We start from the raw sequence: 15,896 nt of genomic DNA on the forward strand, positions 1-15,896 counted from the left end.
AGGGTTGAACTATGAAGTCCTTAGTGCTCTCTGAGCTTGGTTGTTTTCTTGCAGACATTTCATTTCCAAACCAGGTAAAATCAGTGCATTGCACTGATATTATCTAGATCGGAGTGGGTTCTACTTACCTTTACTACCAGTTTGCAACAGGACTGTGCACACGCTTCTGCGCATGCGCAGAAACTTCCTGATGACGTCTGGGTCGATGGGTGGAGCCTCCTGCCGGTTTTACTACCAGTTCTTGCGAACCGGTCCAAATCGGGGGCAACCCACCACTGATCTAGATTGGTAATGCAATGTCTTCAAGAAAACAAACAAAGCTCTAGAGAGCACCATGGATCCCACAACGATAATGGAAGAACCCAAAACGAGTTTTGGGAAACATGAAGCTATATTTTGAATCAGGGCAAACCAAGGGAATAATAGAGAGAAGAACCTGGACAAGAGTGTACATGGGGCCATTCAGCCAGCCAAAAATAATTTAAGATCTGGTCATGAAAGCCAAGGAAGAGAATGAAATGAGACTGAATGCTTGAGGAAGGACAGGAAACGTAAACAGGAGCCCTGCGTGAAAAAAACAACAGGTTAAATCGCCCAACAGAATGAATAGAAAGTGGTCATCAGGAGAGATGGGGAAGCTGCATAGAACAGAATAAAAAGAATTAAGTTAAAATGTGCCGTACAGAATGCTTCAAGCTTGACAAAGGATATACACATATATAGTGGAAAGTAGAATCAGAGCAAGGAATGGTTAAGTTTAAAAGGGGGAGAGAGAAACTGCAGAGAGATTTTGCTGGCAGAAAGCTCCTGAATAGCATGTGGTCTGTGGCAAACAGTGAATTATTTGTCAAAATAAATAAAAAATGGCTATTTGTTATATGGAACTGTGAGAGTGGGGGGATGTCATAGAGCGGGGGTGTCAAACTCGATTTCATTGAGGGCCGCATCAGGCTTGTGCTTGACCTTGGGAGGGGGCGGCAGAGTGGGCGTGGCCAGGGTGGATGTGCCAGCTCGATGTCCCTCGTGTCGGGGGCACCTGTGGTGGCCAAGTGCTAAGGCGGGACTTCCCTCAGACCCTTCCTTACTCTCATTATAATCTCCTTCCTTCCTTCCTTCCTTCCTTCCTTCCTTCCTTCCTTCCTTCCTTCCTTCCTTCCTTCCTTCCTTCCTTCCTTCCCATCTTCCCATCTTTCCTTCTTTATCTTTGTCTTTCCTCTTTCCCTTTCTCCTTTCCTGTCCCTTCTTGCATGCTCAAATGCAAAAGGGGAAACATTTCTGCTTTTATTTTGTTTTCTGTTTGTTTTGCTAGCCTTCCGCCAGCGAAAACGGAGCCTGTTTGACGCCCCTGTCATAGAGCAACATAAAAAGAGCGCAGCAAGAGAGTGTATTTAAGAAGTATGTGCGCCAGAACAAGAAAAGATAGCATCAAGGTTGAACGGGCGAGAAACAAAATGTGCAGTCAATGACCGTATTATTTAAAAAAAAAAAGAAGAAGTGAATGACCGCTTAAAAAAAGTATGCCAGGGCATTTTGATCATACAGACAATATGAATGAAATCCAAATTGCAAAACAATATATGAAGGAAGAGCAAACGGGTCAAGAGGAAGGGCAAGACTGAGATAGAGTCATAGTTGAAAAATGAGATCATCCAAAAGAGAGAGACGTTTTAAAAGAACAAAAAGCAATGCGTGAGACAGTGTACAGACATGGTGGAACCAAGGGTGGCTTGCCAAGATAGTAAGATAAAGAGAGCTACAGCCCAGTGAATGGGGTTGCTGCAAACCAGATTTAGCTTGTTTCCTTTCCTTTCCTTTTTTCTTATCTTATAGCTTTATAATGTCAGTGTTCCAAGTAACGCACCCATAGGAAAGCAGAACTCCAAGGCAGGTATATTCCTTAAGGGACGATTTATTAGATACATCATATTGGCACAACTGATGAATACCGACTCTGAAAGTTCCAGCGTTTTTCACCAGATTAAAAAGTAAAAGTTCCCCCTTTCCCCAAGTCATCAGTCACATTGTCCAATCGAGGTGCTGGCCGGTTGCTTGGTTACTCCACTCCTCCTCTCCCCAGCCACCTGTTGGAATGACCTTGGTTCCCACAGGAAATACTTGTTTTGATTACAAACCCCCAGCTAGCTATGTCCCCCCCATCCCTGTCCCTTCTTCCTTGTGGCAACCCTGAAGCCTCAAAGATGGCCTCAGCCAGATTCGCTTCAGGGTTGACATTTAAGTTATTACAACTTCTTATTCCTTTTCTGCACTTATTCCTTTTTTCCATAGCATTGCGTCCTCCAAAAAGGAACAATGAGAGGGGCGGACATGTATAACAGGGCCACTTTTAAGACTTGTGGACTTCAACTCCCAGAAGTCCACAAAGACCTTGGAGGTCTTCTAGTCTAACCCCCTCCTTAGGCAGGAAACCCTATACCACTTCAGACAAATGGTTATCCAACATCTTCTTAAAAACTTCCAGTGTTGGAGCATTCACAACTTCTGGAGGCAAGTTGTTCCATTGATTAATTGTTCTAACTGTCAAGAAAATTCTCCTTAGTTCTAGGTTGCTTTTCTCCTTGATTAGTTTTCATCCGTTGCTTCTTGTCCTGCCTTCAGGTGCTTCGGGAGCTTGACTCCCTCTTCTTTGTGGCAGCCCCTGAGATTTTTCAGTGGCTTTATAACTCTGGCCACTAAATGAATGGTTGTAAGTCGAGGCCTATCTGTATATACCATTTCCTGAAAGACTGGAAATTAATAAGGAACTGGTCTATGGAGGAGTTTCTCAGGATCAAATGCAAATGGATGTCGTCTTCTCAGCTTGTAAAAGATTCTTGAGAGCAGAAAGATTTGTTAGTTTCCCCTTTTCCCTGGGCATTATCCAAAAGGGCTCTGCCACACTTTGATGATAACCAAAAATCTTAATCCACATTTTTTCCTCGGAATTCTTTATATTCTTCACAATCACAGGGTCATTTCGCTCCACGCCCGTCACCCCAAAAAATGTCATTGAAGAAACCAACAGGTCACCTTGTCCAATTTATGTTGTTGCCACATAAAACCTCAGCTCTATATTATCTATAATAAATAGACCCAATCTGGGAAGGAGGTGATCAAATTTAATCTCTGACAACTAAGCTATTAGCTTTATCCACACACTGCTATTTTGTTAAGTGCCGAAACACTACTTTAGTCTTACAATAATTTGGTTGGGCAAATGTTCACAGAAGAAGGGAAAAAAATGTTTTTGATGGCTTGTTCAAAAGGAAAACAGCCATTTATCAGAGGTTCTATTAAAAAAAAAAAACTTGTGTTGGAAACTGTAGCTTGGCAGAGTTTGGTTCTTTTAAAACTTTCAGCGGGGGTGGGGGGGAATAATGTTGCTTGTTATAATCTTGCTAACAGCTTGGCCTAAATTAAAAGAAATAAATGTCAAAGCCAGAGACTTCCTTGCTTAACCTGGCCTTTCAATGTGTAAATAAACAAAAATGAAAAGAGGAAAAACTTCCCTCAAAACCTTCACATCCAAAGAGGCAAATTTGGATAAATTTCTTTCCTTCCTCACGAAGGTTAGCCAAATTTTATCAGAACGCTTTTCTTAATATTGACAATCACTGCCATCTTGGTCGAAAGAAAGAAAGAAAGAAAGAAAGAAAGAAAGAAAGAAAGAAAGAAAGAAAGAAAGAAAGAAAGAAAGAAAGAAAGAAAGAAAGAAAGAAAGAAAGAAAGAAAGAAAGAGATATAGATATATAGATATAGATATAGATATATAGATATAGATGATATAGATATATATACACACACACACACACAGAGTAACTCTGCCTATGTGGAAGCTGCTGAAAAACACTTTCCTGTGAAAGTAACTCCATTTCGCCAGTTGAATATTTCCAGGAAAGTCTGATTCAGCTCACATGTTTATAACGCGACTATGGCAAAGACATGGGATGTACAATGTTGGAAAAGCCTATTAGCAAATTCACAATGTTTGGGCTGCAAACTGGGAGCAGGCAGCTGGATTAGTGGGGAACTGGATCGACAAAATAACATTAAAAAAAAAAGACATATGAACATGCTGGAGAAGCATCCATATTCACATTATTGGGAAGATAAAACTGATATGTTTTATATCATGTGCTGGCTAACGTGTCCCAAAAAAAAAATCACCGAATCATTCTGAGGTTTAATAAACCCCCAAAATATCACATGCAACACTAACAGCCTTCAGACCACAAGGAAAACACTTAGTCATGTCCCTTGGTTAACATCCCAACATTGGGAGTAGGTGTTCTTTCAAGATAAGAACAAGTATATAATCTTTAAAAGATCTGGCTTGAATTTTTGTGGATGAAGTAAATTATGGGAGGCCGAAAATATTCTTGCCTTACTTTCTTCTTTTCATTTCTGTTTTTTTTTCCTATCTGCTGGAGCAATCCAGACCCTCAATTCCAGATTGGTTCTTTCTGCTGGCAATAGGATCTAGCAAATACCTGCAAGGAGGATAACAAAGCTATGTGGTTTGGAAAAATTAGGACCTGTCACATAAGTGAATTTACAACCGCAATGACTTGGGACCATAGTTCTGAGCTCAATTATGGTCATAAGTACAGTACTGTACTGTACTGCATCTATCTGATTTACATAAAACCACCTAAGCACTTGAAATAGAGCTAAAAATGGCAACCAGCCTACTTCCGATCATGTCGGTCAAAGAATTCCGACTGTCGGGATCCAGAAGAAGAGCCTTCCCTGCTGTAGCACCCATCCTTTGGAACATCTTACCCAGGGGTGAAATCCAGCAGGTTTTGACAGGTTCTGGAGAACCGGTAGCAGAAATTTTGAGCAGTTCGGAGAACCAGCAAATACCACCTCTGGCTGGCCCCAGAGTAGGGTGGGAATGGAGATTTTGCAATATCCTTTCCCTGCCACACCCACCAAGCCACACCACGCCCACTAAGCCACGCCCACAGAACCAGTAGGAAAAAAAATTGGATTTCACCACTGATCTTACCCTCTAAGGCAGGGGTGTCAAACTCAAGGCCTGGGGTCTGGATCCGGCTTCCGGGGTGCTTAGATCTGGCCTGCAGGGCTGCCCTGGAAACAGGAAAGGACCAGCCCGCAATGCCTCTGCCAGCGAAAACGGAGCTCGGGAGGGCCACAGGCAGGACTCTCAAGCTCCGTTTTCACTTACAGAGGGTTGCAGGTGGCCTTCCCAGGTGAAAACGGAGCTTGGGAGCCCGTTTTCACTGGCAGAGCGCTTGGGCCTCCATAGGCACCCCCAACAGAAGTGACACTGAGCTGGCCACACTCATCCTGGCCATACATCCTCAGCCGCCCAAGGTCAAACACAACCCTGATGCGCCCCTCAATGAAATTGAGTTGACACCCCTGCTCTAAGGCAATCGTGGGGAATGATGGCCCCTTTATGACTTGTGGACCTCAACTCCCAGAATTCCTGAGCCAGCATGGCTGGCTCAGGAATTCTGGGAGTTGAAGTCTACAAGTCATATAGGGGCCATTGTTCCCCACTTCTGCTCTAAGGTAACATCTGCACCCCACCTCCCATCCTTTCACCTGGCCCTGCTGGTTGGCCTTTGGATCCAATTGGATAGTTTCATGATGGAGGTGGCTGCTGGATTGATGGCAGAATCCTCCTTCTCCCCCCACTGCCCTCGCTTTCCCCCCCCACTCATCCATTTTTTGGGTTATCATATTTGATATATCAGTCTTCTGTGTTCCTTTTTCATCGTTCATTTTATGATTCTGCTCTTTATGCTTCTCTTTTCATTCCTTCCTTTTTATTCCTATAAGCCACCTAGAGTAGCCCCCAGAGAGAGATAGGGCAGCAAATAAATTTAACAAATAAAATAAATAAATGACATCACCACCATCCGGACGGATCTTTGTATCCCATCAAAGAAGACAGGAAGCTCCTAATTCAAGTGCACCTAATACTCCAATTGTGCCCATATGGATCTTGGTTAGATGTTGGAAAGACCACAGAAGGTAATTTTTTTTAATGCTAGGTTCCTTCAACTGTATTTTGAGTTGTTCTACTCTACTAGATACATCATGGGTTCTGATTTTTGTGGGGAGAAGTAAAGACAGTCCTGCTTTTAGTTCTCCCTATCCCACCCAAAGCATACTAAAAACTAGAGATCCTGCCAACAAAAGTGCGTATAGTCAAGGCTACAGTTTTCCCAGTTGCAATGTATGGCTGTGAAAGTTGGACCATAAGGAAGGCTGAGCGCCAAAGAATTGAGGCCTTTGAACTCTGGTGCTGGAGAAGACTCCTGCGAGTCCCTTGGACCGCAAGGCGATCCAATCGGTCAGTCCTAGAGGAGATCAACCCTGACTGCTCTTTAGAAGGCCAGATCCTGAAGATGAAACTCAAATACTTTGGCCACCTAAAGAGAAGGAAGAACTTACTGGAGAAGAGCCTAATGCTGGGAACAATTGAGGGCTAAAGAAGAAGGGGACGACAGAGACGAGGTGACTGATGGAGTCACTGAAGCAGTAGGTGTGACCTTAAATGGACTCCAGAGGATGGTAGAGGACAGGAAGGCCTGGAGGAACATTGTCCATGGGGTCGCGATGGGTCAGACACGACTTTGCAACTAACAACAACAACATCCCACCCAAATCCATTACCAAATCCATTTGATTTTAATTTGACTTATGCAAGCTGCTGTGAAAGTAGAGTCATAAAATATCCACAGCATACATTTTAAAAAAAAAGAAAGAAAAATTACTAACTCCAAATTGCTTATAAACTCATCACTAAGAGATGGTGCTAATTTATGCTCCAAACTAACTTGGCTTTTGTTTCAAGGAGCAGATGCCCCAACCCAAAAACGGCACCTGCTGAGCCTCCGCCCCTCACCTAGCAGAAATGGGGGAGCCACAAGCAGGATGACCCACAATTTCTCTGCTTGAAATGGAAGGAGTGTCTCTCCGTGAAGTTTTATTCCAAAGGTCAAAGCCATGTGCTTTTACTGCCTCCATGAGGACAATCAAATGTACGGACAGGCTCAGTTGCAAACTTCTCTTGAAAGTTAACCTGAAATTCACTTTAAATACAGTTGAGCAAAGTAAGCACTGAAAAGATTTTATGAAAGCTATAGCACTTTACATGAGCAGATTACAGGTAGTCCTTGACTTATGACCACAACTGAGCCCAACGTTTCTGTTAAGTGGCCCATTTGTTTAAGTGAGTTTTGCCCCATTTTAGGGCCTTCATTGCCAGAGTTGTTAAAACTGTTAAGTGAATGAATCACTGCTGTTCTTAAATTAGTTAAGCTGTTAAGTGGATCTGGGTCCCCAATTGACTTGGCTTGTCAGAAGGTCGCAAAAGGTGACGATATGACTCCAGTGCAGTCATTAGAGATATGAGTCCACTGCCATGCATCTGAATTTCGATCACATGACGTGAGGATGCTGCAATGGTCATAAGTGTGAAAAACGGTCATAAGTCACTTTTTTCAGTGCCGTTGTCACTTTGAATGGTCATTAAACGGATTGTTGTAAGTCGGGGACTACCTGCACCAACGTCCTTGCACACAATGTTACCTATTGATTGAAGGGATGGGAGACATTGCGGCCACACCTCTCTATAGCTTCTTCACTTCAAACCAGTGGTGAAATCCAATTTTTTTTACTACTGGTTCTGTGGGTGTGGCTTGGTGGGCGTGGCAGGGGAAGGATACTGCAAAATCTCCATTCCCACCCCACTCCAGAGGAAGGATACTGCAAAATCCTCATTTCCTCCCCACTCCTGGGGGAAGGATATTGCAAAATCTCCATTCCCACCCTACTCTGGGGCCAGCCAGAGGTGGTATTTGCCGGTTCTCCAAACTACTCAAAATTTCCGCTACCATTTCTCCAGAACCTGCTGGATTTCATTGCTTCAAACCCATATCTTAAAAAAAAGCTTTACTACTTTTTCTCCTTAATCCAGCCCCCGATATCAATTCTGCAGGTTAACCCAGAAAAGGAATAGGTAATATGGCACCTCTAGGTGCTACAGTTATCCAGAAACCATGTAATTAAGCGACGTTTGAAAAGAAGTTGAAAAATGGCTGAAATCTTGCATGGTTGCCAAACTTCATGTGATTTTAGATTCATGATATTTTAAAATGCTCTTGCATTATTCTATCCTTATTTACAAGAGATTTACACGCTCATGGAAACTCTTTTGAAAGTTTGGCCATTTTTAATTAGTTTAATTTATTTAGCAACAGCACAATTATGCAAGACTGTGCAATGACACTCGTGACCTAAAAAAACTACCAATTTCTAACAAAGATCCTTGCAGCCCCCCAAATCCTACCTGTTCAATACAGGTCATCCTAAATACTATCACAAATTCACAATAAGCACTTTGGTGGAAAAGACCATCCAGTTGAGAATAGAGAGAGAATATTGAGGTATTATCCTACAATGTCTAGAATATTATGCATAACTAGTGAGAGAAAGAATAATATATACCTAGACCAGATCCTTCAAGGAGCAAGGGGAAAGAGCTTAAAACCTTTCGTTTTAAGTTTACAACCTTTCGTTTAGTGACAAAGTTACAACGGCACTGACAACCACTTTTCACATGACCGTTGCAGCATTCCTCATGGTCACATGATCAAAATTTGGTTGCTTAGCAACTGACTCATGTTTATGATGATTGCAGTGTCCCCAGGTCATGTGATCATCTTTTACAACTTTCTTATAAGCAAAGTCAATGGGGAAGCCAGATTCACTTAACAACCGTGCTGGTAACTTAACAACCACAGTGATTCACTTAACAACTGTGGCAAAAAGGTCATAAAATGGGGGCAAAATCACTTAACAAGTGTCTCTCTTAGCAACAGAAATGTTGGGCTCAATTGTGGTCGCAAGTCGAGGAATAGCTGTAATCGTAAATGCCAAATTATATGGGAGCGCCTTAAATTTTCAAGCATGATATTCACAGTCTCTTTAACAAGATTTATTGAAAAGAATGCATAAGGTTATAAAAATCCCAGCAATTGGACTATTTCCCATTTAGTACCAAAATATTCCAGCATACATTAAAGTCCGCAAACAGAATTTGAGGAGGCAGGTTTTTCCACTGATAACAGAAAAGCTTGCCGAACCATCTCTTAAATCTTTTAACAACTCTTGCAAGAAATAACACAATATTTTTTTTAATGTATGCAGAGATCTCATAAAAGTTTTCTGAGAAGCTTACAAGAGACAACCACAAAGACGGTAAAAAAACTCAAGCACATTATTGAGAAACACAGTATTCAAATTATACAGTGAGCGATTGATTAAAAGAATTTTTGCTAGTATCAGAAAGATGTTATCTACCACACTTTGACATGGAGCATAGTCCACATTAAGAGGAATTTAAAGTTTGAGGAGAAAGAAATTTCAAGAACGTCAGTTAGTAGACAGATATAATGATAACAACAATAATAAAGACCTCACACTGTTATAGAAAAGATGATGTGATTCACTGATATGGAGATAAGACAAACTGATGAAAAACAACTGGAGAAAATAAAATTATATTGTGGTTTGCACATCAAGATTGAAAGATTGTGCAGAAATGGATAGGCTTACATTGAAAATCAAACAGAAAGAAGATACAGAATATTATCAAACATGGAATCTATTTTACCAGTGGTTGGAAAAAAAGGGATGGGAGGTTAAAAATGTAATCTGTATTAAGCAAATTAAATACCCAGACAACACGATATTTATTAAGCAGTAATAAATGTAAACAATAGAAAATTAATAAAATTTATATTAAAAAAAAAAGATTGAAACATTGTACAGGAAAAATGGAATGCCATATCAGTTGTACCGAGCTCTTGGTGCAATACCAGGGGTGAAATCCAGCAGGTTCTGACAGGTTCTGGAGAACCGGTAGCGGAAATTTTGAGCAGTTCGGAGAACTGGCAAATACCACCTCTGACTGGCCCCGCCCCCATCTATTTTCTGCCTCCCGAGTCCCAGCTGTTCGGGAGGAAATGGGGATTTTACAGTATCCTTCCCCTACCACGCCCACCAAACCACACCACGCAGACCAAGCCACGCCCACAGAACCATAGTAAAACAAATTGGATTTCACCACTGTGCAATACCCAGAGGACTCCCCAAATATTTAGAAATTATAAATTTACTGGCCTTAATATTGCTAATTTTGCAAAAGATGAACCTACTTGGAACAACATACTTCGCAGGGATAACTTTTAGGTGCCTGGCTAGAGAAGGTAACAACCTGCCACAGCCAACTCACTACGGCCGACTCACCAGAGGACAACTCACTGTGGGACAATTTAGCAATTCTATTTATTTAAAACAAATAAAAATTATTTTAATTTTTGCCATTCGGATTTCATTCCGTCACTCATTTTGCATCCTTTCTTTAATGATTCTGTTCCACCGTTTCTTTGGTGTTAGTGTAACTTTTGTCCCACAACAAATTGTCCTGTGGCGAACTGTCCTGCGGCAAGTTGTCCCACAGCAAGTTGACTGTGGCAAGTTGGCTGTAGCGAGTTGGCTATGTCGAGTTGGCCGCGGCGAATTGTCATACACCCACCTGGCTAGTGCCCAAACAATTGAAGCCAACACACATCTTCAATTGGATGAAGTGTGCCATAATACTGCTTCAAGGACAAACTTCCGAAAATTCATAAAGGACAAGGACGTTTCAATGACAACAAAAAGAACAAGGATAACGATGATGTTTCTTCTTTTTTTTAAATAATCTTTATTAAGTATAAAAAGATAAAATATCACATTCACTACATACAATATAAAATATGAAATAAAGAAAGATAGAAGAACATTAAGAACTAAAGAGAAAGAGAAAGACATAGAAAAGAGAGAAACACAAAGGAAAGAAAAAAGAAAAAGAAAAAGAAAAAAGAAAAATAGAAAATACACATAATATAATAATACAAATTACTATATATATATATATATGTTTTCTGAGGTTTTCGCAGGTGTTTGTATGTAGGTCTTTGGTTATTCGGGTTTTCTCCCGCGTAAAATTGGAGGTGTCTGGCAGTTAAAAGGAAGAAACAGCTGCGATCACACATATTGCTCCTAGAAGCACGAAGCCGAGAACACCAGCCTGAAGATGACGAATGAGACTTCATCGAAATGTTGCCAAGACACTTCCAATTTTACGCGGGAGAAAACCCGAATCACCAAAGACCTATATATATGCATATTCTTTCTAGCCAGGTTTTACCTACGTAAACCAGGGCTGCAGAACAACCTAGTTTACATAGGTAAAACCTGGCTAGAAAGAATATGCACATAAAAGCGTACGAAAAAGAAAAAGACATATATATATATATATATAAATATATATAAATATATATATACACACACACACACATACACATACATATACATATACATATACATATATATATATATATATATATATATATATATATATAGAATAGAATATAACCTCAGAATATAAACATATATATATATATATGTTAAAAGGAAGAAACAGCTGTGATCACACACATTGCTCCTTGAAGCACGAAGCCGAAAACACCAGCCTGAAGATGACGAATGAGACTTCGTCGAAACGTTGCCAAGACACCTCTAATTTTACGTGGGAGAAAACCCGAATAACCAAAGACCTACATACAAACACCCGTGAAAACCTCAGAAATTATATATATATATATATATATATATATATATATACACATATATATATACACACACACACACACACACACACACACACACGTTATTGACGGTGTCTAGTTGTTGATTTTGTTATCTTAGGAACTTTGTTTTTGATTTATCCATTCATGCCATTTGTTCCATACCATATAATATTTCGAGTCTACTTTATCCTTTAATTCCAGTGTTAGCCTGTCCATTTCAACACAATTGTAAATTTTTTGAATTACTGATTGTTCTGTTGGAATTTGGTCCATTTTCCAAAGCTGAGCGAATGCCAGCCTGGCTGCCGTGATTACATGCAATATTAAATATTTCAATTCTTTCCTAATATTTTCTCTAATCGTGCCCAATAAAAAGATTTCTGGCTTAAGTTCTATTTCTTCTGCCGTTACTTCCTTTAACCACGTTTTAATTTTTTCCCAGTATTTTTTTGTTTTTGGGCAAAGCTACCAGACGTGGAAGAAAGTCCCATGTACCTGTTTACATTTCCAGCCGATTGGGCTAAGATTGGAGTACATCTTCGCCAATCTCGACGGGGCCAAATACCACCTGTACCACATTTTGTACTGGTTTTCTTTATATACTACAGACCTTGTCATGCTCTGGTTGGCTTCCCACACTCTTTCCCAATCTTCTAACTATATATTGTTTCCAATATTTCTCGCCCAGGCTATCATTTGCCCTTTTACTATATCTTCTGCCAAATCGAATTCTAATAGATATTTATAAATTTTTGAAATTAATTTTTCTTTTTTATATTCAAATAGATGATGTTTCTAACGGACGTTGGAACACATACAGAACGTACAGTTGTGACAAGTGAACAATACGCCAGGTGATCATTAACTGCCAAACCTTGAGTTTGGTTGCTATGTGTATCATAAATCGCAGCAAAAACCAATCAATCACTTGGATTGATCCCTTGGGATCTATTTATTTATTTACATGATCTCTCGTAACTCTAGGCGGGTACAATAAATGAGATGATTAGCCTGCAAACAAAAATTCACACGTTTTGGGCATATGATGCAAATGAATAGATGCCCGGCAGGCTGGAGGGCAATAATAAAAATAGGTCAAAATAGATGGAAGAGGATCAAACAGATCAGTTGAAAAAGATTATTTAAAAGACCTGTAGGCCATTACTGAAGATTGGTTGAGATGGCAAACAGTTGTTCATGTTTGTTACTAGTTACAAACTAGTTCGTTACTAATGGTCAAACTCAGAATAACAGAGTTGGAAGGGACCTTGGAGGTCTTCTAGTCCACTGTTCCAAGCAGGAAAACCCTATACCAGTGTTGGCGAACCTTTTCGGCATTGAGTGCTGAAACAGGGGTGCATGTGCGTGTGCACATGCCGGAAACTGGAAGAGCAGCCACCCGGTGCACTGGGAAGATGATCTTTAAGTTTTGGTGCATGCATGTGCACCGGCCACCTGGTCTTCCGGTTTCTAGCGTGCATGCACACGCAAAGACCAGCTGGCCGGTGCACATACTGGAAACCGGATCATCTTCCCAGTGCACGCATGTGCACCCAGCGACTGCTCTTCTGGTTTCCGGCGCTCCCGTGCGTGTGAAAACAGCTGGCTGGAACCTGGAAGAGCAACGGGCGATGGCTCGTGTGCCTGGAGAGATGGCTCTGTGTGCCACTTCTGGCATGCGTGCCATAGGTTTGCCATCATGGCCCTATACCATTTCTGGCAAATGGTTGCCCAATCTCTTCTTTAAAACCTCCAGTATTGGAGCATCCACAACTTCTGGAGGCAAATGGTTCCACTGATTGTTCTGTTAGGAAATTTCTCCTTAGTTCTATTCCAAGAATGGAATGGAATGGAATGGAATGGAATGGAATGGAATGGAATGGAATGGAATAGAATAGAATAGAATAGAATAGAATAGAATAGAATAGAATAGAATACAATAGAATACAATAGAATAGAATAGAATAACAGAGTTGGAAGGGACCTTGGAGATCTTCTAGTCCAACCCCCTGCTTCGGCAGGAAACCATACACCACTTCAGACAAATGTTTATCCAACCTCTTCTTAAAAACTTCCAGTGTTGGCGCATTCACAGCTTCTGGAGGCAAGTTGTTCCACGGATTAATTGTTCTCACTGTCAGGAAATTTCTCCTTAGTTCTAGGTTGCTTCTCTCCTTGATTAGTTTCCACCCATTGCTTCTTGTCCTGCCCTCAGGTGCTTTGGAGAATAGCTTGACTCCTTCTTCTTCCTGGCAGGCCCTGAGATATTGGAACACTGCTATCATGTCTCCCCTACTCCTTCTTTTCATCAGACTAGACATACCTAGTTCCTGCAACTGTTCTTCATATGTTTTATCCTCCAGACCTCTAATCATCTTTGTTGCTCTTCTCTGCACTCTAAAGAGTCAACTCAACTCAATGGTACTAACTAGATCAAACAAAATGTCATATGTTCTTTAACTATCTACTTGGTATTAAAACCACCCAGATTTGGACAGCATAAAAAACTGTTATGATGACGATGATGGTTGGTCACACAGTCAGCCAGATATTTAGACTGGATTTGGCATTTTTATCCAATCATTATTATTATTATATTCACAAAAATGTGAAATCACAGCTGCCAGTTCTGTAGCTGTGCTGGCCTTCCTATGCATCAAATTCTTCCTAGGATGTCCAAAATATATTTGTTTAATATACAGTATGTGTGGACTGCTACTACTAATAACAATTTATTAATTATTAAGAACAGATTATATTGTTGTATAAAATTAACATAGAAGAGAAAGAACTGGAGAAAATAACAAAATACAAAGTAAGCAGAAGTAGAACTGTGGCAAAAAAAAAAAAAAAAAGCAAGGATAGTACCAATAGTAACAGGCGCCTTGGGTGCAATCTCAAAACAATTGGAGCACCCAATTGAAAAATTGGAACAATTGAACATCATCGGCATTGACCAAATCCCCATCAGTCAATTGCAAAAGGCAGCTTTCCTTGGAACAGCTTACATCCTGTGACGATGCCTTTAACACTGTCAAACCTCAACATCTGACTATCCCAGGTCCTTGGGGAAGGACTTGATAAATGGATAAAAAAAGCCAAACATCTGGATGCTTGTGAGAATCAAAACTGCTCTATTACCAAAGCTACAGAGGATTTTGTTGTTGTTGTTATCCTGACTTAAAACCAATAATGGCTAAACGTAGACCTACAGATGCGTAATGCTTGCATCTCAAATCATCCAAGACTCTTCTTCACTGCTTTCTATTGCCTTAAGCAAAACATTAAGGATATAAATATGTTTAGGATTAGCATTTAGTTCATTGTGGGGTCTTTAACTGGGAGGAAGTGCAGACAATTTGGTTTAATTGTTTTTTTGTTGCAGGAGAGTTACACAGAGGGAGGAGAGAAAGAGGAAATAAAACACATATGAAGGTCTTTGTACCACACACAGAGAGAGCGCTGTGGTTAGGGCTTGTTAGCATTCCCTACAGACATGGAATTGATTCATACTGAAAATAGATACCCAAACAAGCAGGGTAAACCAAATGTGATTTCTATCGCAACTCAAGGGAAGGCCAGTCCACCGTACATCATTGTACATCACTGTATCAGACCAGACATGTGCTGACATTGTACTGTAGAGAAAGCAAAGTACAACCGGACGTGCAGCTGCTACCAAAATGAAACAAAAAGTAATTGCCAATGTTCACAAAAAGATGCTTCTTGAGATGAATTACAATAATTTTTCATGGGATTGAAAATAATTGACATGGCCAGAATCACAGGTTTGGAAATCTCACTTGGCGTTACAGTTGAAGACTTCATGATCTATGGGACTAAACATAGAGCCAATCTGGTCTAGCGGTTAAAGCACCAAGCTTAGAAACCAGGGGACTGTGAGTTCTAGTCCCACCTTAGCCATGAAAACCAGCTGAGTCACCTTGGGCCAATCACCAGGAGACTGTGAGATCTAGTCCCGCCTTAGCCATGAAAGCCAGCTGCATCAACTTGAGCCAATCACCAGGAGACTGTGAGATCTAGTCCCGCCTTAGCCATTAAAGCCAGCTGAGTCACCTTGGGCCAATCACTAGGAGAGTGTGAGTTCTAGTTCTGCCTTAGGCATGATAGCCAGCTGGGTCATCTTAGGCTAGTGTCTCTCACTCAATCTAACTCATCTCAAAGGGTGGTTGTTGTAGAGATAATAGGAGGGGGAAGGAG

General features: G+C 40.8%; 1 protein-coding gene across 6 annotated transcripts in view; it reads right to left on the bottom strand.

Annotated features, from left to right (window-relative positions):
• Positions 1-15,896, bottom strand: part of DYM (dymeclin) — a 279,747-nt gene that overhangs the window by 177,521 nt on the left and 86,330 nt on the right. The window lies entirely within an intron of this gene.

Source organism: Pantherophis guttatus, chromosome 2, assembly GCF_059756535.1.
Source record: "Pantherophis guttatus breed Tessera chromosome 2, ASM5975653v1, whole genome shotgun sequence".
Taxonomy (NCBI): Eukaryota; Metazoa; Chordata; class Lepidosauria; order Squamata; family Colubridae; genus Pantherophis; species Pantherophis guttatus.